Source organism: Dermacentor variabilis, chromosome 1 (assembly GCF_050947875.1).
Source record: "Dermacentor variabilis isolate Ectoservices chromosome 1, ASM5094787v1, whole genome shotgun sequence".
In the NCBI taxonomy this organism is placed as follows: domain Eukaryota; kingdom Metazoa; phylum Arthropoda; class Arachnida; order Ixodida; family Ixodidae; genus Dermacentor; species Dermacentor variabilis.
Genome location: NC_134568.1, coordinates 263,863,849 through 263,888,482, shown reverse-complemented (window position 1 = coordinate 263,888,482; position 24,634 = coordinate 263,863,849). Strand labels below are relative to the sequence as shown.

At 48.5% G+C, this 24,634-nt stretch overlaps 1 protein-coding gene across 5 annotated transcripts in view; it reads right to left on the bottom strand.

Annotated features, from left to right (window-relative positions):
- LOC142563788 (uncharacterized) overlaps positions 1–24,634 on the bottom strand; it is a 702,312-nt gene that overhangs the window by 74,283 nt on the left and 603,395 nt on the right. The window lies entirely within an intron of this gene.

Sequence of the window (24,634 nt, the reverse complement as noted above, 5' to 3'; positions counted from 1 at the left end):
GAATGAAAAAGAAGAAATAGAAAGCCGAACTAAGAACGCTATACACACAACAATCGGAACGGTAAATGTAGTACAAGATCCAAGTTCACTGTGTGGCTGCTACGCGACGCTGGGCCTCCTCCTCATTGCGGCAGGGCGGGTAGGGTGAGGGGTGCGCCCAAATGCCCAGCCGGCCAGGTGGAGCGGCGCGCCAGACACCGCGGCATCGATCCATGGCTTCCCATCGACCGGGCACTGTCCGCGGCTCTGGGCGAAGGTCACTGCAGCCACGGGCTGACTCATCCGTGACAAAAGGACGTCGCACAGCCTTCTCCCTCAACCAAGCAGACAGGCCTGCCGAACGCGCCCCCGCTGTGCAAAACTAGGCGCCACGCCCAATAGGGGACACGGTTCAGGCACGGAATGGACTCGGTTGAGAGGAAATGTCTACCCCCCTGTCCTCTCTCTATCTCTTTACTTCGCTCTACACCTCGCATAGATGGCCTGTGCTCAATATCCTGAAATGACTGACGATAACGTTCATTTGCTTCCTTCCGTCACTCATTCCTTCTTTTTGACAAGTTACGTCAACAGAAATAGCAAAAGCGATGGGTTAAATAAGCACTGAAGCCAACAAGGGTGGCTAGAAACTGCCACTCATCTAGGAAGTGGTCCAGATAGTCGGCTGCAACAATAATGAAGCATCGCGAAGATTAGGTCTTCATACTGGAATGTTGTTTAAATAGTCAGCTTCTGCGGAGAAAAATGCAGAAACGTATTTTACAAGTGCGTCTCACTGCCTTCACTAAGCCGAAAACCGTTGAGATACAAACGCGTACGTCGGCACAAATGATATGCTGATGTGTGTTATATAGTTGGACGAGCAATAGATGTCTTTGGTATATTTTTTGCCACTTAATAATGAATCAGAACCATCTCGTAATGAAATACAACGTGTCCCTTACAAAGCCGCGTACATATATCTTGAACAAATAAGCCGCAAGAAGGAACCAAGACGGGGAAACGCGTCTTATTCGCTAACTTGTTCGGGCAAAACCGATTTGAAAACCCGTACCGCGTTGTCACTTTATGGTAAAACGTCAGCCGGCGGAAAATAAGCGCAATATTTCATGCTTCTTCCCCAACGTTACATCAAAGTTTACTGCGCAGTGCCTTCAATCGTTTAACAGGAAACATACCAACTGCACTTTCGAACATCCCTCGCTCCTAATAGCGAGATGAATAACAAGAAATATTTCATCTATAGTCTCATGCTTACAGTGACAAAGCATGTACATTCAAATCAACCAAGCAGCGAGCGCACCACTTAAAAATCCCAGCAAAGCAAAACAGGCTCATTCTAGATAGAGTTTTACAGGTTAATCCGCAGGGACACCGCGCAATGTATTTAGAGTTGAGTACACATGGCATAGATTACAACGAAGGATCAGTAGAGTGGGCTGCTAAGCCGTAGTAGTAACGAACGACGTTGCTAGCGTTGGTGCAGCTCGTCCGATAGAAAGGCAGGTGCAAACCGCTTGTTACGACGCAACGCACCCGAACATATAAGCTGCAGCCGTCATCCCGAGGGGCGGCGTGCGTAGGAGCTGCATGGGGTAACCGCCGTCGCGCGCCGTCAACAATGGCGTTCGCTTGTGTGCGCGCGCGCCGCCACCGCCGTACTCCCCCTGAGGTTTGGGCCGAGCATACCCTGCCCCCTCACCCAGCCAGCTGCCGCCATGGAGTGCCGCGTTCCCGACCCTGTGGGACACCATCTGTCCAACAGCACGAACAAAGTGGCGCCAACCTCATATCAACGCCGCGGCACGTCTACACTGGAGCCAATTACCATTGAGATAGGAACAACAACGCTAATCTCGTTGTTGAGATCAGCGCCAAGAAACAACAGGAAGACAACGTCGGCTTCCGTAATTACATAGCTTCAAAAATGTTCACTGCCAAATTCAAACACGTTTAAAAGTTCTCTCACTGGCAATCTCGAATGGAAGCGCAGATCAGACGATGACCAAGTTGATGAAAGAGAAAACTGTCGTCCATCCGAATATAGCATGAAGATACACATCGCGCGGATTTCTGAGAAAGAAACGCGTCCATGGTCTTGGTGCTAGTCGAGTGGATGACAATTTTGCTTTCATGAATCCTCCTTCACTTTTCGGTCTTCCGCAGAACTGCTTTGCCAGATGAGAAAGCCAGTTAGGTCTGCTCACTACAACTAACCCATAACATTTTAAACAAAATTCCCAACTCTAATTAACCTCCCAGCGAAGGCGCATCACCTAGTGGCAATGCTTTCTGGCATTCTGGTCAGCTTTTTCGACTGAATATGAGCGGTCAAACTGCAGAGGAAGGCTACACATCTGGAAGCCGCACATAACGAAAACGTTGTAACCGCCCTTGCTTCACATCTTATTTGTTGTGTTCGAGCTTGAGACTTCCATAACACACTACGATGTACTACAGAGTTCTGCAGGGACGGGGACACAGGTGCATGCTGCGACCGGATTCGAGTGTGCGTAATCCCGTTCTTGTTTTTTTCCAAGACGCAATAACACAACGTTGAGAAGTCAGAACTGGTAGCAAGAAGGTTCAAAAAATAATTCATAAGCAGAACTGAATACATAGCTGTAACTGGAAAACCCGACGCAACAGTGACAAAAGAAGAGAGTCGAAGAAAAAAAAGACAGGACACACGGGACAGAAAGAAAAATAAAACGATTCGTTTTACTTATTTCCAGTGCCGAGACGTTGTGAAAGGACAGCCAGCACCATCTTGCAGCGGCGGTCTCGTACAGATGCTTTTATAATACTTTAAACACAAACACAGACAACAAACACACCACACGTTTAGGAATGAAAATACGACCCCGCACCAGCAGCTCGATTCGTCGAAAAGCAACGCGAATACGTTTATGACCCATAGTATAGCCGTATCGGTACACAGCGGCAGCAGAACGCGCGGAAAAGCTACGCACGCTTCTGACTCTGATGATGAAAAGATGGCAAACAAAAAGAGTGATTGGTAGCGCGGGATGTGAACGGGGCATTTAAAGAAAAGCGAAGGAAGATGGGCGCTCGGCAGGCGGTATATTTTTAGCAGGAAGACGCGACGACGGCGGCGACGAAGTGCCGTCACGAGCGCTGCCGGAAGAGCCTGGGAGCAACCCGCGACACGGCGTCACATCCGGTTCCAGAGAGACCAACTCCGTTCTCGGAATTCAGATGAAGGCGACAGGAAGCACAGCTGCGGCGGGACCAACTCACGGCGAAGGGCAGGCAGCAGCAGGTCCAGCGGAGCATGAAACACCGGAACGCGGCTGCTCGGTCCGGGCGGGGCTGCCGACTCGGTCTGCGGGGGCGCGCGCTCGGGTGCCGCCCTTTGGCCCTAAGTCATGCCGAGGCGGCGGGGAGTCTCCTCCGCCGGCGCGCTTTCCCCGAACAGAGCCGGGCCGAAGGCGCCCAAGGCCGCAACTTACGCGGCTGCGACGGTGCCCCGGACGACCGGCAGGACCGACCGCTGCATGGCCCGCACGAGGAGTCGCCGCGGTCTCGCACGCACACACACACACGCACGCACGCACACCTACGCGCGCAAGGAACCCCCCCAACTGCCGTTACACTGAACGAAGGCTCATTTTCCTAGGCACATTTTCGAGGTGAGTACGCACTGGGCAAGCATTCTTTTTTTCCAAAGTGATGCCTGAAGAAAGCATCGCGGCACTGGACGCGTTAAAAGAAAAATATATATATATATATACTAGTGAAAAGTCACGATAACGTCCATGGAGCCGAAGCAGCAAATGCCCAAATGGAGAAATTATTGTTAGCGGTCGTCGTGACTAAATTGACATTGACTGGTCTAGGCTTGTCGTTTGTGATAACAATCATAGCTACCAAGTGCCAACCCGCGTCCGCTGAGAGTGGATGAATAACGCACAGGACCTGCAGCTACAGGAAGCGGCACAATCAATTCGTGAGCAGAGTTCATACGTGGCTAATGCCATGCAAACACAACCGTCAAAAAATCCCCCCCCCCCACATACACCGTCTTTGATTTTTTTTTTCTTAAGAACAAGAGGGCGTCATGTCTAAGAGAATAATCTTCCGTACTTCTCTCTTTCTCTCTCTCTCTCTCTCACCAAACGAGATGACCTGAGTCTCAGATAAAGCATACGTGTACGGTGCGCGTGACTTCTTTAGGCATTATATATATCCAGCCCCCAATTTAGCAGTGTCAAAACATTTGCAATATCTGCGAATGTACTAAATGAAATGCGTTATGCGAAGCTGTTGCCCATTTAATTTTTCGTTAATTGTGTGAACCGACTTAGATGCAAACGCAGCTGCTGCCCACTCCAAGGGGCCTGGACATAGCGACCTCCCGCATACAAAGCAATGTGTCGACATTTCAGGGTCCGTGGCAAACCGCGCGCACAGAGCAACATCGCGTTCGCCCGGTTCGCGTACCTCGCCGCCGCGTATGGAGCGCACTCCCCTCGAGGAGTCGGCCGGCTCGGGAGATCCACGGCGGGTCATGAATGCAGCCCGCGGGGTCAGGCCTGCGAGCCCCGCGGGCAGATCGGACAGAGACTGGCGCTGCTCCGCCGCCGATGCATACCCAGCGGGGCTCTCGCCACCGAGTAATTGCTATTCCGGAGCCAATACGGATGGCCCACTACCCGCGCATAAAGAGGATTCCAGGGGCGCAGACTGCCCCAGACCGCTTTCACTGGGCGGCCAGCCCTCGAGACGGGCATCAATCTCGCCCGTCTCTCAGCGGGCCGCCGCCAGCGATCGACGGTGCCGGAGGCGAAGAAACACCAACGCGCCGAAGGAGAAGGCGGCCAATCAGGTTCGCCGTCACAGAGGTCAATGGCGGCCCCGCCGATCACGAAGCGCCGCTACCGACGCTATGCCAGCGGCTTCGACGCGTGCTTTTTTCCCATGTTTACGGCCGCCGGAGACGAAAAGGCGAGCTCTTGTTTCTCCGCGATCCTCACGTAAACTTGCGCCCACGTGAGAGCACCCCCCCCCATCCACCCCTCCTTCAGTACTCACAAGGTGTTTCACATAACTTGAACCAAGGAGGAGGAGATTTTAATAAAGAAAAAGGAGGAGAGGTCGGCCTGGAGAGCGTGTCTCTAGCCTGCTACTCATCACTGGGGAAAGGGGATGTGGGAAATACAGGGAAAGGTAGGCGGCTGGTGATTACGTTATGGTACAATGAGCTACTATATACGTGTTGTCCAATACGCGGATGCGCGCTGGAGACACAATACGCGCAAGAGTAATCTCACAAAGAGTTATCGCGCTTTCACACTGTCTGCACGTCTCACAGGGTCTAGAGGCGATCATCTAAACCACTCTCACGTAGAAAGTTCAAGATTGACTTCACGGCACGTTGGACATGGTCAACTCTTCTGCACGCGCCAAAAATCTTCAGAAAAGGGGCGGGAGTCCAAGCAGCCAACACTAGACTTAAGTGTTCTTCGCTCGGCCGCATATTGAGGGCACACGCAAAGTACGTGAGCTACTGTATCGGTAGTGTGACAGACGCTACAGTCAGGGTCCCGTGCTTGCCCAATCTTGTTGAGGCATCGGTGAGCGTACGCCACACCGAGCCGTAATCGATGTATGAGTGTTTCCTGGCCTCCCCGCAACCGAAGTGGAAGCCGGAATCGCAAACCAGCGTCAAGTCTATGTAAGCGCTCTTGCTGATGTTCGGGATTGTCCCATTGTCGCGCCATAGAGTGTTTTGATGGGGTTGAGGAGCAAGGCGTTGATGTCATACCGGGAAAAATGAATTTGCATAATGTTCCCGTCAGTGTGCGCCTTTCTTGCTTCCGCGTCAGCGTGTTCATTTCCAGCCATACCACAATGGCTAGGAATCCACTGCAGCACGATGGTATACCCGGATTGAGACACCTCAGCAAGCAGAGGCCTGATATCATAAACCAGATGACTATATGCGGTTCTGTGATTCATATAATTGCTGATGAGTTGCAGTGCTGGTTTTCAGTCACAGAACACTGTCCATTTCTCGAGGCTTTGTTGCAGTAAGCAGCGGATTGCTTCTCGAACTCTGGTCAACTCAGCTGCTGTAGACAACGTTCTGTGTCCTATCTTGAACCGTTGTGCGATTCCCATTCCAGGTATCGTGTAAGCTTCTGCGGAAGAGTTCTGTGTTACAGAACCATCTGCAAAAACATGTTCGGTATATCTATAGATGTAAGCAATGTAGGATAACGCGAAATGCTTGAGCCCGGCTAGCGGCATTTTCGACTTCTTCGTTATTCCGGGGATTGAGAGTCTCACCGTTGGCTTTGTCATCGTCCAGAATGGAACTTCTAGTATGTGATGCGGTTCATAATCCGACAATAAGTCTTGCTGCGACAGCACGGATTCTGAGTAAGCGGCGACAGGCCGTTTGCTTGTGACGTTCGTCAGTGGATGGTTCCTGTGTCTAGTCAGTAGCCTTAGATGCACTCGCAATGGCTCATGTTGCAGATAAACTCGAGCTGGACATGCGCGTGCCTCGGCAATAGTGCCCCAAGTAGACGCGCATCGTGGTAGTCCTAGGCAAATTCTCAGTGCGCGAGCCTGAGCACTTTCAACTGTGCACAGCAGTTGCAGAACGTGACTACGCTCATGCGCTGTCGTATTGTAGCGCTCTCAACCGCGCCTCGTGAAAAAGAACCGTGCGCGCAGACTGTGGCGAAATGAACGACCGCGACTCTATAGGCGTCGGCTTCACAGTGTGTCAGCATCTTTAGCAGTGGCAGAGGGAAAGGAAGCGCCATCGTCCCAGATAAGCGATAGGCTCGACGCACGGTTGAAAGCGCTGCAATACGATAGCGTACGAGCGCAGTCACGTGGTTTTATTTCATATTTCGCGGGCTTTCGTTAGACGCCGGAAAAAAAAAATCACCGCACAGCATATACAGGCGCGACCACTGCTAGAGGGAACACGGGAGCCCGTGGCATGCTACTCGGAGTGCGCCACCACCGGCGCCACATAAAGTCTTGCGACACGGCCGCAATCAAATTGATTGGCGAAAAGCCCGGCGAGTCGTCTGCTTGCCGAGTCGCTTGCCAAGACTTCACGAGGCGCCGGTGGTGCCGCTCCGCGGAGTGCTGCCACACGTTCCCGTGTTCCCGCTAGCAGTGATCGCGCGCCTACATACGTTCCCACAAACAATTGGATCGGTCATTTCTGAATCCCATCTGCAATGCAACGAAGCGCACTTGGCCCTAAAGTGAATATTAAAGATTTTGCGCAATTCATCTTAGCAAATTCAGCGGGATATAAAAAAATACCTCTAAGGAGCGCCACATGACGGCAAACCATATGCCTTTGGTTTCATTCAGCTGCGGTTAACAACTTTTTAAAATCCTTAGTTCAAGTTACATGAAACACCCTGTATACCATTACGCGCAACTAACCGGCACCACTGCAAAGACCGCCGTTGTGTGCACACTGAGCGCGAAATGTGTCGGAGTGCTGCCAAAAGAACACAGTTCACCAAAACGAACTACTTCTAAACAAAAGTGCTGACGGTATAAATGTCGTTTTTTATAGCGCGCGTCGAAGAAGCTACCTGGGGCTAAACCACTGGCAATTTAGAACGAAAAAAAAAACTGAGCTATAGGACACAAAACCTAAAGACAACGGATAAACAGTGCGTGAGGACAACGCGCCACAATATTATTATTATTATTATTATTTTAATGTCGTTGTCATTGCAGCTGCTCTTGCTCGTAACTGCACTTTCCTTTTTCACACGCATTTAATCCATCTCAAAACTGCAGCTTGTGGCACCATGCTGCTGAGCACCGTGTGAACGCGAACTCGACTTACTGCAGGCACTACAGCCATGGCCCGATGGGCGGAATGCAAAAATTGTCGCGTACTGATATGTCGATGCAGTAAAGAAAGAACAGCAATAGGAAAGTCATCGCCAACGTATAGAGCTTTGTAGCTTTCATAGCCTCAGTATAGTTCTATTCTCGCGTTATATCAGCACAAGCACACAGTGCAGTCTCAATCGCTGCTTTCGTCGTCATTGCCGCATCTCAAGCTTGCCTCATAATTATCAAATCCAAAACCACTCGTGTGCCACAATTTGGGCGCTCGTTAAAGAACCCCAGGTGATCAAAACTAGTCCGGAGTTTGTCTGAAACGTTCTCCCTTGCCTCTACTTAGATGTCCCTCGGAGCCCAATGTGCTGATCCTTGACATTAAGCACCCCACTTTAACTTTGACGGTCATTAAGTGAAATATCTGAGCCTGGTACACGGCTGGCAGGTAACGTGTATCTTAAATCTCAATGACAGCGCACAAGATTTTCCTTGCCAGAAACCACGTGAAACTTGCCAGAAATGCAAACAGAGTCCACCTAAACCTTTCAGTGCAGGTTAACTCAGTGTATGCTGACATTTCAAGCATTTTAACTGTGCACTAGCGTAACACTTACTCTTTTTAACATCGCAGCGACCCCCTTCCATTCGAGAAATCCAGTGACGAACGCCAACGGTTAATGCCGGTGGAATACTGTATTCAATCTGCGTTAAACACCACATCGCAGGCCGTGAGCGAGTAGGCCATCTTGGCCTGTGTCAAATGCAAGTGGCCTCCAGGAGACTTGCGAAATATGTAGCGTTCTTATTATTTCGCTCTTTTTGGGAGCAAACACGGTGCAGCAGTGTACGCCATGTGTACTGAAGAGCCAAACGAGAGGCATTTTCGTTTATTCGACGAAGGCTGTCAAGGCAGACTCGCAAGACACGTACACTGCCTCCCCTCCCCAGGCATTGGCATCAGCGGTAGAGGCACAGACGTCTGGCAGCCGAACGATCTCGGCGATCCGCGACGAGCGTCTACGAGGAAGCCCCGCCCGCGCATTACCATGGCTGCGGGGAGATTACGAGAGCGTGGCATAATGCAGCCAGCGTCATCCTTGAGGAGACACGCGCGTCGTTTTTCTTCCCTAGCGCAACGCGTTTTACGCGAGTCTCTTCGAAAGAAAAGGGGGGGAAAATATCGCGTACTCGCTGAGAATGGACGTTGACATGCAATTAAAAACACGGCATCGAGCTGCCCTCCCCCTTTGTTAATTACGCCGGACCACACCTCGCGATGCAGCGTTTGCGCAAGCGAAAACCGTGACAGACGCCGTGTTTCGCCCGAGCTCCTTTCGACGTCTACATTATATTCTCCACCGTGGCTGCAGATACGCTTCTCTTGTTTCTGCCTGGTAAGGTAAGGTCATTGCATAATGCAAGGAACGTGCGAAGCGCACCGACCAGAGCGCCGGTCGCGACGCCGCGCACGGGGAGGTGGAGTCGCCGAACGCATCTTGGGGCCCGCGAAAAAGCAAGCGGTACCATAATAACAGCAACGGCCCCAGGAATGGAGGAGGAGGAGGAGGAGCGAAGCGCGCGCCGCCGGAGGCGCACGTTCTACCCGTGCCGCAGAGACGAGCTGAGAGATTACGCATTCGAGCTGTTTTGGAATTGGTCCAGGGTTGAGAAAACTCCCGCAGAGACCCCCCGCTCGCAGCGCGGCATGGATGTCCGCGGGCCTCGTGACAAGCATAGCGGCGGCCATGTTGGAGAAGAGTTTCAAATTAAGGAAGCGTCCGTGCAACGCTCGCGCTTTGGATGCGCGCAGTGCCCTTGGCACGGCAGCTGTCACACACAGGCCGGCTGGCCGCCGGCGCGGCGAGCGCACTTTTGTTTTGAGTTTATATCCCGTGCCATCAAAAAGGCACGCCAGGGCCCCGGAATGCCTCGGCAGTTTTTTTTTTTTTTCTCTCTCTCTCTCTTCCCGCGCGCGTGTCACGACCCGGTTATCCGGCGGACAACGCGCTCAACTGTCCAGAACGTTCGGAGAGATCAAAGCGGCCTCGAATGCATCAGCAGCCGTTCAGCGTCGTATAAAAAAGAAAACGAAGACGAAGTTGCGCGGGAGGAGTCAAACATTATCAGCGCGCGCCGCACAAGACGTGCAACCCTGCCCCCACAGCACGCGTGAAGACGCGCACCAGAGGTCAGTGAGAGCTGCAAAGGGATTTACCTGAAATGACACTTTCCTCAACAAAATGACATCACTGTTGCGAGTGACGACAACGATTTCGAAAGCGTCGCTGGCAACTTCTTGTCGTCAGTTCTGGGCTTGATGAGGAAGGAACACGCGATAGCCAATAGGCATGAGCTCCACAGCGCAGTTTACATGATGGCGAAAGCTCTTGCGACAATTAGGTGACGCAAAAGCAACTGCGGACAAAAAGGAAGTACTGACAGAATGACGAACAAAACGGTGCTGAGCTGGCCATCCGGCATGGCAACAGTCGCGTGCTGTTCCCTCGGAGAGACGCGTCCCACGACAATAATCGCGGCAGAGACGTTACAGCGACAAGCCCCAGGGCATACGCTTGTAACCTAGTCCTTGCACAATAGATAAACCAAATGCCAGATAAACCAAATGACGTGCATTTTTCTACCGAAGCGCATGAAATGTGCTGATGTAATCACCGGCCCTCCCATGTCGCTCGATGCATTATAAAAAATGCCGACAGGGTACAGGTCATTTATCGAAACAAAAGTATGCCTTGAGTGCCACTCGTGTCTGGTTCAACACATATCGTAACCAATGGCCAACGCCAGTGCAACACATAATGAACACAACAAGCGAACTTTTCTTTTAAGTCCTAGCAAAACGTCGCTATACAAGAAAAAAAATTCCTGTCAGGAGTTTCCACTAAAGTGGCATCAGCAATGATTTGCAATAAATCAAGAACAGGGCCCCCGAATGTATAGCAGCTAAAGACAGAAGTACCGAAGAAAACTATTCCGTGCCGCGGCTCTACATTTGGCACAGACGACGTATGACCGAATGTGTCGCATGCTGCTGGCACCTATACATATAAATCACAAGCAACACGCGATGCAATTTCTGTTAACAAGTTTCGCCACGCTGCTCGCAACCATACAAATAAAGAACAAATAAAAACTAAAAATAGTGAAAGAAAGAACGCTAGCCGTCTTCCATTTCCCCCCTCCGTTTTCTCCGCTGGCCAACATAGGATACAAAGCTTTCAACCGTTCAAAAAACGAAGCATCCAGATATTTCATGCCAGATGAGATGTAATTGCGGGGCCCTGCCTTTACACCTCGGCCTGGATCGCTGTGTCTGGTTCGTTTAGTATTCGCTAAGGAGAAAATGAACGGAATATCAAAGGCTCCAGCTCAAGAAGCACGACCCTGACCGCGTGCCTAGAATAGACCAATAGCGCTACACACTAGCCTAACGAGGTTTGTGGTCTGGGGAGGAGGTCCAGCCCCATCGTAGTCTAAAACCAGAAACGAGCGAGCATCTGCATTATTTATAATCGATACATACGTCGGTTAAAGCGCAGGGATATCCGTAACCCCTGACGAAAGTGATGGGCATTCGAGAAGTTACCGCAATGCAGTAGACAACTCTTCTCCCACTCCGTGTGCGTATCGAGGAGAGAGGTAGAAAAATCTAATGTAAGAGGGAAGAACTGCGCTCGTGTAGGAATAAACATCCTCCATGGCTGCGGTGTTTTAGCTATAGCGTGGGAACTGTGGGAGTGCCGAGTAGTGAGGCTCAGGTCTTCATCCGGCTCAGGGAAGCGAAACATCCTGAAGACGCGAGTGGCGACTGCAGTTTTGCGACTGTCGAAACGGTTAAACCTGTATCAAAAAGTGAGCGCAAGATGCTATTTTCTTATGTTACTACAAACAGTATTCTAACATACCGGCGTATTCGCGCTACTGTTTATAGCTACCTACGATGACACTAACACAGGCCGGTCGCTTATATACTTAGCAAGACGAGAATAAGATACGATATGCGCTCTGCATCTGTTAACTTATTTGTTTCGATGGTGCGTTCCTCTTTCTAGATTTTACATTACAAGGAAATGTCGTTTGCTCAGCCATGGCTCAGCTATGACCCCTCGTTGTAAAGCAAACTGATAGTGTCACATGCGGGCACCAGCACTTTCGCAATGGCTACGAAGGGAGCCGCATGCACTTCGCTCAAGGAAATAGTAAGGAACTGTATTTTAGTTATCATTAAAAGCAATGGAGGTCGGACGTTCGCTGAAGACGGATGTCCGCGAAGTTTTAGACGCGAACACGCGTACCGAACGGAATCGTCCTCCTAATATGAAGGCTGAAACAGCAAAAACAGCGCAGGCATCAGAGCCGACACGCGACATCATATGTACATTAGACTCTGCGTAAGAAATGACAACGTGTAGTGAACTGTAAATTCGCAACAGCCAAATAAATAAATGAATACACCCATATCATAACTATACGTACGTCACAGTCAATAGGCTGATTTCCTAGAAGTTCACTTGTTTTCGTCAGCACAAAGTTGCGCAAGCGATGTTAGGAACCGTTTGTGATCCCGCAGGCAATTTTAGAGTACAGTACGTCTTTCACCATTCTATCTGTGTGAATTCTTGAAATGGCTAAATATTTTTCTCCAGCTTCAATATGTGAAAAATTAATCTGCCATGTCAAGTCAAAATCATTTGTGCAAAAGCAATATTTGGTAACGCTGGTAACGGAATTAACGATAAACGCTGTTCGATACAACGCAGTTCGCTATAACGCTTTCTTTTACAAATGAAAATAAGGAATATCTGCTTAATTATAGTAGTATCGATCACGAGAGCGACGGTCGGCCAGCTTTAGCGCGTGTAGTAATAATCACAAAATATGATCGAGATCCTAAAAGATAATACCAACTCCTCTGGGAGGTATTTAGGAACAGTAGAGTTGCAGTAAAGGACGAGAAGAACAGGAGAATATAAAGGAGCAAACCGAGTGACACAAACACCAAGTACCGGCTTCTGCCTGTTTGTGATTTGTTTCTGTTTGCAGAAGAGAACCCTTCAGTAACCATAGTTCCACTTGGGCATCTCAAGTACAATTACTGCACGCTAAACGCTAAGCTTTAAATCAAAGGGTGGTAAATCTGGTCTGTTACAATGTTTTACCTCCGGCAGTTATATTTGATAGCTGTAAATTTCTTTTGTGACATTGATTTTGGTATTCAAAGCTTGGACCAACGCATGTACATGCCAATTCTCGACGGTGCAATTGCTCTCACATTTTAATATCGCAAGAATAAAATGACGTACGATTCATTTTCTCTCTTAATGACACTGATGTGGACCACTCAATTACACTTTACGCAAGAAATCCGATACAACGACGAGAACGTAAGGAGCCAACAACGCAAGACGCCTATCGCGTCTTTCAGAGCCTATCACCAGCCATCGTAATTGCTTAAGTACACCAAAGAAACACCACTGGCCGCGTTATGTTCTTTTTCCGGACTAATGAAATAACATCTTAACGAAACTTGAGAATCTCAACTAATCAGAACAAGTATAGCTGTTGGCAAAGGCAAATGACACCTGTGGAAATGCCAAATACTTTTCGTTACCGCTCCGTAATGTTCAATAAAATAAGCCGCACTCGAAGCAACAAAAAACAAAGGTGTCTCAAACGCGGGCTACCAAACGTAATGGTGGGCACGGACGGCGATCAGAAAGGTTCCAAGTCAGGATGCCACTTATCAACAGCAAATGGTCATGATGACTCGGTGACGTTGTACGAACAAGCAGCAACAAACGCTGTTAGACAACGCTTGCTGCTACTGTACAACGTCTCACGAAGGCCCTACGCAAGTCAAAAAAGAAGCGCTCACCGTGGGGCTCGCCGGTGCCTCATCGTCGGATGACGTCTCGGAAGACATTTTGAGAATGGCGCTCTGCAGAATCGGCGCTATCCGCTTGGAGCTTGGAGGTTGAACGCAAGCAAGCCACCTTGGAAGGCACAACGTTGTTTGGGTACTCGCAATGCAAACAAACGATGAAGCGCACGCCGCGGCTATCACAGTGTAACGGACAGGTCTCCATTCATTGCAAGCGGTAAGTGCAGGCAGGAGCCGCAGGACGAAACAACCGCGCCGACCACGGAAACCCTCGCGCGAGAGGGAAAGTACCGCGAGACGCAAGATGCGACAGTACGCGACGCTCTCGCCATCTGGTGGTAGGTTGCACAACTACAGCAGTTGCGTCGTTGTTTGGGCGGTTCGGGCAGGTTCGGGTCTTTTGAAACTGTTGGCGCCGTTCCAAAGCTCAACTGACGGACTCTCCGGATCAGTGCAGTTTTATGAAAGAAGTTTCCTCAACTTGCGACCTTGGAATGGCAGCACAAAGCCTTGAATAGTAGTGAATGATGTGCATTTTTGCCGGCACACGATTCGGTGAGCCTGCAGATTTCGGCGTTAGACGCGAAGTTTGTATGGTGCTCTGATGACCACCAATGTAAACGTCAAGATATTTCTTAACTACCGGTCAGATATCGCCACATTCAACACAGCTTACCAGAATCACTTAGAAGAAAAAAAATTTGAGCGAGAACAAAGCGTGGAAAAAAAAAGGGAAAACAGGGGGCGGGTGGGGGGGGGGAGGGTCACCTGCAGTTACCTACACTTATCTATGACTTATCTACACCATAAAAGTACTACGTAAAGAGTTCTGGTGACTTTTAGACAAAGCAATTACCGATAAGCATTTTGTGAACCTGAACGCGCTGCGATTGGACCTGTCAAGTAAATGATGTTAGCATGGAGAAGGCAATAGGTAAATAAGCACTACGTGCGCTTGTGTAATACTTATAAACGGCAGGCCGTGTTTTCGCATACTCCTTAGCTCGTCATTAAGGAGAACGAATGAATAATAAGGAGAATATCGTTAATAACTTATCTCTGGCTCCGCAAAGAAAGACAAATAGTCGCAAGCTATCATAAGATTTCATAATACGAAAACATCGCAAAGGACGGGGCAAGAAAGGAGGGACAGGACAAGGCGGTGATCCATCCTTGTCCCGACCTTTCCGCTGTCTCCACGTTACGAAGCCGTGTCAACAAGTTCATAAGTTGTTGCCATCACAAGATGTTGACAGAAAAGTGAAGTAAATTTGTTGCGTCAAAGTGATAAGCACTCCATTTGAATGGTCACGCTGCGAAAATGTCTCCGTTATCGAATCCTCTATATTTTGCGCCTTGTGTCTGCCCGACTGCTTTTACATCGACATCTGGATCTTAACACGGACTGCAATAACTCAGTGCAGGCGCAGGCCATCGTGACCACCACCAAACTGAAAGGGACATCATTGACTCCACGCACTTGACAGTCCAAAGACAGCAAACATATATTCAATGAAAACGAATGAAAAGCAGAGAGAAGAGGGAAAAAAGATAATTAAATTGGCAGTGCACGAATTAACAAGTTACAAGAGCGAATCGGAGTTGCGAGAAAGGAATGCCTGTACCGAGTTTTAATACAACTCGAGCTATAAATGCACACATAAACCAGCGGTGAGCTTCTCTATGCATTACAGAATGTTTGCCCAATGGTACTATATCGCCAAGGTGAGCTGAATGTGCATGCCATCACTTAGCGAGCATAGTTAACCTGCGCCCCTGTTCATATATTACTCTATAAATATATGCAGACAGTAGACGTTATAATGGTGATGGCATTACGATTACTAATAAGTGACCCGCCGTGCAGTTTCTGAGTGATACAAATGGTCTTAACTGAATGAAACGCTTGGATGAGAACAGATCAATTGTTTCGCATGGAAATGATTCTCTACAACAAAATGTTCAATGTCTAAGTAATGGACGCTTGCACGCGTGGGTTCAAGCCTATTTATATTCTTTATTTGGCGATAACTAAATACCATCAGAGTGGCGTTATTTATTATCTAATACAGTCAGTGCTCGTAAATAACCGATAAGGTGCAGTAATTCTCAATATTTGGCGGCGCACATGAATCTTCCAAGTGATTATCACCACTGCATGGCGAGCCGCTGTTTAGACCGCACAATGTAACGCTTCGCCTAGGATCACCACAAAAACACACAAAAAAAAAAATCCCGACAGCTTCTTTTTTTCCGTTTCTTCACCGCGCTCATCCCTGATTTCATCGACAGCCAAGTCGCCTTTTAAGACGGGCCACAAGCGCACGTCGGCCTCTGTTGCGCACTCAAAGGAGCACGCGCAGGTGAGGACATTAAGACGCAAAGAAAGGTGAACGGCTCTTGGTGCGCCGCGCGAAGAGCCGATAACATTCCCAAGGGCATGGCGGCACACACGCGAGGACGCTGAACACAGCGATCAGATAATTCGCGACCCAACAGTCGCGCGAAGCGAAAAGGATAGAAAGCCGGATGCCGCTATAGCTCGCCAAGTTAGTGCAACGGATCGGTTTATCATACCGCTAGTTTCATCTCTACCGCTGCATGCACAGCGAGTGCCCGTAAGGGCTCGTGATGGTTACGGTGGGGCGGTAGCGATAAGCTAAAGCTTCCCAATGCGGACGACCGCAGTGGCATTAAGAACGATTGGCTTGCGAAGCCACCTATGGCCTCGACCAGCACAAATGCACTCGCGCCCCCGCCGCTAACGCACTGCCAAGGCTTCACCACTAACAGTCTGTATAGTTTAAGGCCGTTTAATTCCCAAAGCTCGTGGAATTGACAAAAAGCGTCTTCCGGTATAGGTGAGCACGCGAACGCATACGCAGGTCGGAGAAATCTTCATCGGAGTACGAGGTGCGCGCGCGCATTACACGAAACTGCGAAAGGTCACGCTTTTAGTGACACCCGCAATGCGTTAATTATTGAGACCTTTAACAAAGAAGTCCGACGGATGTTTACAAATGTTATCGAGATGTTGGCTTAACAAGGAGTTGCGTGCAAGACTAAAAATTGCAACTTTTTGCAAACAGTCGAGCGAAACGCGATCGCTACACGCGGCATGCGGCAGCTTTCATAGCATTCATGGTAGTGGTACATACGCGACTCGGTAATGACATAGGCACGTAAACTGCGGCTGACTCGCGTCTTGCAGCTACGGCAGCTCGCAACGCCATCTTAACCACACACCATCGGGCGCCTAAAGATCGTTGAAGATAACGCGCCTGGTCGTTTGTAGTTGATGGTAGGATAATTATACACCTATAACGCCGCAATGCTCGTCAACGCGGTAAAGAACAACCCATACAAGGCCACACGCGAGAACTGCCTCGGCACGTGTTTACCCCAGTTGGAATTTTCGGAAAGGCCGAACCGATGAACGCGGCGCCCGTCGCGTTAAGTGAATCACCCGATTTCCACGAAGCCTTGGGTAATAAGGCATTGGCGCCTGCCCGTGCGAGCATTGGAAACGATTTCCTTGAGATTGCCGGATTCGCAGTTAATACGGTGGGCAGTACACTGCTTAAGAAAGTGAAGGAAAAAAAAGTACTGTAATCGCTTTTGCCCTCCTTTCCCTTCATGTACTCGTGCAAGAGCAGTGGAAGTGAGGTTTGCGGCATGCTTATGGGATACTGCAGTAGTGTGGAGCTATACCTACCGTGACCGCGATGTCTTTGGACAGTGATAACGAGGCCCCGTAGAAACGAAAATCGGATGACTAGTGACACGAGCAGATGCCACAAATCAACGCTTTCCGTCGACGCGACCACTGTCGTCTCCTTGCCGCTGCTGTTAAGCGTCAGCCTCTTCTTCCTCGCAGTGTAGAGATTCTTCGCTGCTGAATCCAAAAGCCGCGCGAGTTTCGTAGCTCGAGCACCACTTCTAGCAAATAAAAAACATTGTGATGCTAGTTCATACACTCTCTGTTAACGCGATTTCTTTCGATAAATTGGCTTTAATGAGGGATACGCGACACACGCCGGAGGATAAAACGAAACCACAATTCAATCAGCACGACGAGACAGAATATTTCCTTATATACATTTAATAACAAAATGAAAATTGAAAGAAAATGGAGTCATTCGCCGAGTACTGCATTTAAGCACCATCCTGTAGACGCTCCCTCGCGCCCCGATGCATGACAACGTCAAGGGTAACAACCACAGCGTCGACATCGTAAATTCTGCAGTCACCAGCTATCTCCTTATTCACTGGGGCCTCTCTATATCAGGTTCTGAGTTCTTTTTTTACGCCTAGCTGAGGTGAGTCATCGGACACCGAAAGTAAACCGTGGAGCCGAAAGGAGATAGTTCCCTTGCGCGCGACAAGTCTTTTCGCACATGGCCGGTCATTACAAACAGGCCAATCTGTCAACGACAAAACTGCATGCTCGGCTAAGTCAAAAGCTCGGCGCCGATGCACGCCGCCGCCCTCGCGTGCATTTTGGCGAACCCCTCGTCCCCTCTCTGATACGCGCTCAAATGCGCCACCGTAGCGGCTCCCATGCAGTCGGCAATCAGCGCCGCCAGCGCGCGCAGGTTCTCGCGGGCCCGGCCAATTCCTGGTCATGACCTCAGAGGGTGACCTCCACCGCAAAATGGTCACGTGACGTCTCCCTTCCTGCGGTCCATCCTCTAATAACGTTCCCCCGTATGGGGGAAGGATAACGAAGACTTTTGAACGGCGGTTGCAGGACATTCCCCGATGTGAGTCACATCCGGAATGTCAGATTTCTACCGATGCCGCTTCGCTTCTTGAAATAGCAGCTCAGCTCCTCCTCTTCCTCCCCCCCCCCCCCCATCCTTCGCCGCTCCACTTGCCACGCCAGGCACACACCCAGAAAAGCCCTCTCGCATCGTCACTCCAATAATTCCAAGCCCATGTACGTACAAGCCGCGGCGCCTGTGAACTAGGAAAGCGGAAAAAGAGGAGGAGGCGGAGGAGTAAAACAAAACGAGTCCGTGGCGCGAGTGTAGCTACGGGCGCGGAATTGCTATGTATACGGGGTGGCGGGCGCTTAACATATCTTCCTTCTTCGTCGGGCGATCAAGACGAATCGATTTAAACCGTATCAGGACAAGATCGAAGGGAATTCGCTTTCCTCTGCAAGGAGAAATGACCTCGAAAACCACACCGCTTACAACGCTGCATTGACTGAAGTGCTTTTGTGCTCGCTTAGTAATGCGCCCTGGGGGTCCCTTTTGTGCGTGCTCGCTGTGGGGGCGGCACTGAGTTCGTGAAGCCGAGCTTGTGAAACAAGATCGCGCGATAGGAGGCTCGCGCGTGCTGGCAGCGCAGGCCTGGCACGCAAAGGTTATGCCAGGCGAAGCCGGGCGAATACACTGCATGCGCGGTGCATATTTTTGAACCGCCTCCACTCCTTTTCCATACACCTCTGGGCGGCTGCACTACTTTCGCGGGCGTCAGAGTCCGCAGTTAACCAGAACGAAGTCGTGGAGAACCAAAACCAAGGACGCTGATACCAACGGAAATAGACTTGCGTTCGTTTTCAGCTACTATACAGGTCAGATAAGAACGACTTGCTTCGCACTTACATGGTAACTCAAGGTAGAAGTGCCGCAAGTACGCTACAGTATACTACTGACGAAAGAGATGCGCATGACAGTTTCCTCAGAAACCGCTGTGGCATGGAAGAAATCGTTCTCCTAAGCAAGAAGGAACATAAATGCAATATACCAAGAAGCTGGGAAGTTTCAGTGGGACAACCGAGTGCCCCACATCGTAGGCTGCAGCCTGTGAAGTGAATAAACGTCCCAAGCCACTCAGAGTGCTGCTTTTCTCCACAGTCATCCACGTCGTCATAAAGCCAAACACTTCGTTGCCGTATAGCACAGTAATATCCCGCTTTCAGCGCGTCGCACAGTTGCAAGCTTGATCTGTGCCAGTGAGTAAGCGGCGCCGCACACGGCGACGCTTTCATGAGTTATATCCTAGTTTCTTCTGCCGTTTCACCGACACATCGCCTATACTTCGGAGCACCGTCACAGCCAACCCTTAGCGCGGTGCTTGCGATGTATGTGCTGCAGACAACGAAAAGCTTAGTGGCGAGACTAGCTCCTTCGAGGGAATGACTCCTGGCGTCAACTATAACGCAACATAAAAACATACAAAGCGGAAAAAAGGGCTGGCCATATATGCCGATTCATGTCAAAGGTAATGCACATCATGACAGCAAATATTAATAGACCCTGCGGGCATGTGCTTCCAAGCGTGAAAGGAAAGGGACGACAGAACTTAAGATTGCAGAATGAGGGCTCGAGGCAAGTTCGATGGGGAGGGAAATCAAATGGTCTGAAATTAAACCACTAAACTACCCACAGAAAGCCATTCCCACATTTTTTTTTCAAGTATTGTATCGCACTTACGACAGTTCACCTCCAAAAAGGAATGTGAAAAAGCTGTAGCGTATTCTCACAATCCATGGATCTCGCAGCAGTTATTAACAGCATTGCGCAAACGGGATAACTTATACAGGAAAACCAAAAGGCAACCATTTAACATGAACTTACGTGCCTGATATAAAAACTTCTGTAACACTCTTAACTGTGAACTAAAATCAGCTAAGCGATTGTATTCGAGCAAAAAATTTTACAGGCGGCTAATAACACTAAAAGAAAGAATTCCTTCTTAGGAACTCCTTCTTAAACAGGAACACACGACTAAACCAAGTATCCAGAATTTTAAATAATGGAGTAAAGCTCAATTCCCCTGCCGATATAGCTGAGGCTTTTAGCAGTTTTTTCGTTCTTAACAATTTACCTTCTCCTACACAGATCATCAGCATGAACCGTCTACCTCATTCGTTCTTTTTATTTCCTACAACGCCAGAAGAAATAACTGCTGTTATAAATAATCTAAAAGTGACAAGCGCTGGAATTGATGAGGCCCACCCTGCTAACATTAAATTACTTGTGCACTTAATTTCATATAAACTTTCATTTATTGTTAATTTATTATTAAAAACTGGTTTATTTCCTTCTGAACTTAAGCGTGGCAAAATCACCCCAGTTCTAAAAAAAAGGCGATAGCTCACTTAACTACAGGACTATTTGCATTTCTACCATTCTTTGGAAAAGTCACTGAGAAACTAACTGAAATACGGCTAACGAAATAGCTTTCTAAATTTAATATCCTCTTTTCATGCCAGTTTCATTTTCGCCATGGATATTCCACGGAGCTGGCACTCATTCATCTTACTGACCAACTAAAAAAATTAATCGACGAAGGATTTCTCGCCGCCTCAGTTTTTATCGAGCCGTTTTTTATCGATCCTCAGTTTCTATCGCAACCATTTGATAGCATAAATCATAGTATCCTATTATCTAAGCTCGAAGCAATTGGCATTTGCGGGCCTGCTCTTTCACTGCTAAAAAGCTACTTATTATAACATAACAGAGTCCAAGTTGTTTCTATTTCCAATGCTTCTTCCCGACAGCGAATTGCTAACATTGGTGTGCCCCAGGGCTCTATCCTGGGGCCACTTCTGTTTTTGGTTTATATTAATGATTCACCTGTCTTTCTTCCACAAAATGCATTCTGTACGCAGATGACACCACTATATTCACCTTTCATAAATATATCTCATCTCTCGTTAATAAGTTAAATGCTGACTTAGAAAATATCCTAAGTTGGTGTAATGTTAACATGTTATCTATTATTGCGACTAAAACTAAGTTTGTTGTGTTCTCTTCCCATCAGCGAAAGATACCATCCATTCCACCTATCACTTTTGGTCCTCACCGCCTTCCTCCAAGTTCATTCTACTTGATTGTAATTTGAAATATCAGTCATATTGTTCACATAAAAAAGAAAATAGCTTACGGTATAAGAATCTTAATTAAAACCCGTCCTTACTTCGCACGTAACACATTACTCTCACTTTACCACTCTTTTGTCCACTCTCACATTATTTACGGCATAATATGTTGGGAAACACCTATAATGCTCTTATTGCGTGTCTCCAAACAGATAAGAACCGAGTCATAAGAATAATTACTTGCTGTTCACGCTTTTCTAATGCCAATTCCCTACTACACGAGGATAACATCCTTACCATTTCTGGACTCACTAAATACAACCTAGGTATCTTTTTCTACAGATTTGTGAATAATGAGCTACCGTTGATCACATTTTTCCTGTGTAACCTGATAATTAGTAATACTACCAGATTTTCGTTGAATAACAATCTTCTTTTACCAAGAATCCGCCCTAACTATGGTAAACAGACTGTAGAATTCACTTCCGTATCAATATGGAACACTCTTCCTTTCATAATGAAAAACGCAAGCTCTTTACCACAATTTAAAAGAGAACTAAAAATGCATTTATTATTGACAGATTAACGACACGGATTACTGTATTCGGTTTTTGCTCGCTTTATTTCTTTTTCACTTCTTTTTTTCTTTTGTTGTTGTAAATAAACTGCTGGTATTTTCTTCCCAGATAATTTTTCCTGCTACCATGAGATACACCAAGATACGAAGTAGAGATACACTGCTCGTGGCACGCGGGCAGGAAATGCTTGCTTTCTGTTCGGATCTTGTGTTCTCGTAGCACATTTTTCTATTGATGCACAACACCATTCGTTGCAGTGTAGCGTAAAATTGATACTGGTCCTCTGCGCGCGCGCGCATGCCTTGAATAAACACGTCGTCACATTTTCACAAAGTCGCCGTCATAAAGTCGTCGTCATAATAACTTCGTCGTCACCTTTTGAGCTGCTGTCAGTTCCCACGACCCGCCCCTTTTTTTTTTTCTTTTATAGAAATCCAGGTCTTGCCTGTGCCACTACCCACGTGTTGGCTTCATTCTTCCAACTGAAATACAATAGACGGGAGTCGAGTGTTCTAAAGTAGCGGCGCTCCGAAATTCGCATGATGCTGAGGTTTGCTCCCGCCTGCTTTCTGCACGAAAGCTTAACTCTGCGGCAGTTGATGCCGAAGGTTGGACTATAGTTGAAAACTGGTGTTATTGAACATTTTCAGCGCTTTTTAAAGAAAGAACAACAGGGGCAGAACAGAACAGGAACAGCGTTTCTGCTGTTCTGTTCCCTTCTTTCTGGATGTACGAAACTCTGCTTTGTCGGTATAAACTAATCACGCCTCGGTGTACACACGCTGGTAAATGAAAGGAATACGTGTAAGAGAATGGAAATAACCGTACAACAGCAATATATCCATCCGAAGTCGAACAATCCATTCACCGAACGACCGTCGCTGACATTCCAGGCCGCCTCGACGACACGTTTTCGTTGTCGGTGATAAACGCTGACGAAATATCGTCACATTCAGGGTCAGTAGTGCTATTTACGTGCAGAGGGTTGCGCGCGGAAGTGCGAGAATGACGTGAGAAATGAGCTTTCTGAGGGACAGTGCCACTCAGCGAAGACGCCGTGATCGTAAACAGTGCACCATCATCGGCTACTAACGACTAAGCGGTTACCATAAATATAGCCGCCGGGCGGAAAGCCAACGCAGAGACCTGCACAGACCATCATGCACAGACACAGACACAGACCTGCAACGTCTCGGCAATCCAAGGTAGCGATAGTCACAAATGCGTACTCGGAACAAGGTGAAGTATAAGAACTTGAAGCCACTTGAAACCGTCATTCACGAGTGACCGATCGAGGAACCAGCGTAAGCAGGGACGGCCAGCACACGTACGTCATCTACGCGGTATTTGAAGTCAACTGGACTGCGCGAGCACTATAGTGACTTCGTCGTCAATACTCATGAGCGTGCTTGCTCACTCATTCACAGGCCGTCAACTTACTTTCGCCTCCTCTTTTTGACCGCTCCCTCTTCTCCCAGCTTAATGAAGCAAACAGCACTTTCTTTTTTTTCTTCTTTTTTTAATTTCGCTATTACATTGCGGAAGCGTGAAATTCTTCTCTCCTCCTTTTTCGTTTCTTTTTACTGCTAGAAATACATTCCTTCAGTATGTGCAGACATTAATTGTTCAGGGAAAACTGTTTACTTCGCTACAGACTGGTAATTAATTCGTGGCTGTTTGTAGTATAGCCATGATTTGTCGTTATCGTAGGGATTCACGTGGCACCAAGCTGCTCTGTCACCTAGGCTTTATCCACAGGGGCCTTTGTGAACTTGAACAATATCAATCTACTAACTGGTATGCCTCGTATCCTCACGAAACGCGCGCGCACGGGAGAGAAACACACGCTGGAACAAGGGATGGGCGATTTTCGGGTGATAATGAAAGTTCCCTCCTTGATGCACAATAACACATATTGCGCCAGGCTTTATGTTTTCAGACAGGACTGTACAGCAGGATCACGTAAAGAATACTATAAATGAAGAATACGCAACACAGCTTAATGGCTTGGGCAATCGACACGGAGGTGCGCTATATTATACCGTAAGCGCCGTTTCATTTCCGAGTTCTTTATATCACGGGACAAGCCCCAGATATTCTTGATCCCACTAAACCACACTTTCGATTCGCACACGCGCACGGCACTGCCACCCGTAAAGCCGGCATCACCGACTCGCGAAAAGCAACGACGCCCAAAACGCGTTGGTGGCGTTAACTTATGACGACGCCCGAGAGCGCGCTCACTTTGTCACCATCAGAAAGGTAAGGAAGGTATCACAATAAACGCAGGGGCGGGGCGGCAACGGGGACATGAAGAATCGTTGGCGAAAAGAGTATTGTTCAGTTGCCGCGCGGCCAATGCCAATTACGTGAGCCCCGCTCATTTATTACGCATGTGGAACGGCGCGCGCCAAAGGAAGGAGCCGCCGTGAGACGTGCTCGACCTCGAGCGGCCAGACAGGGACC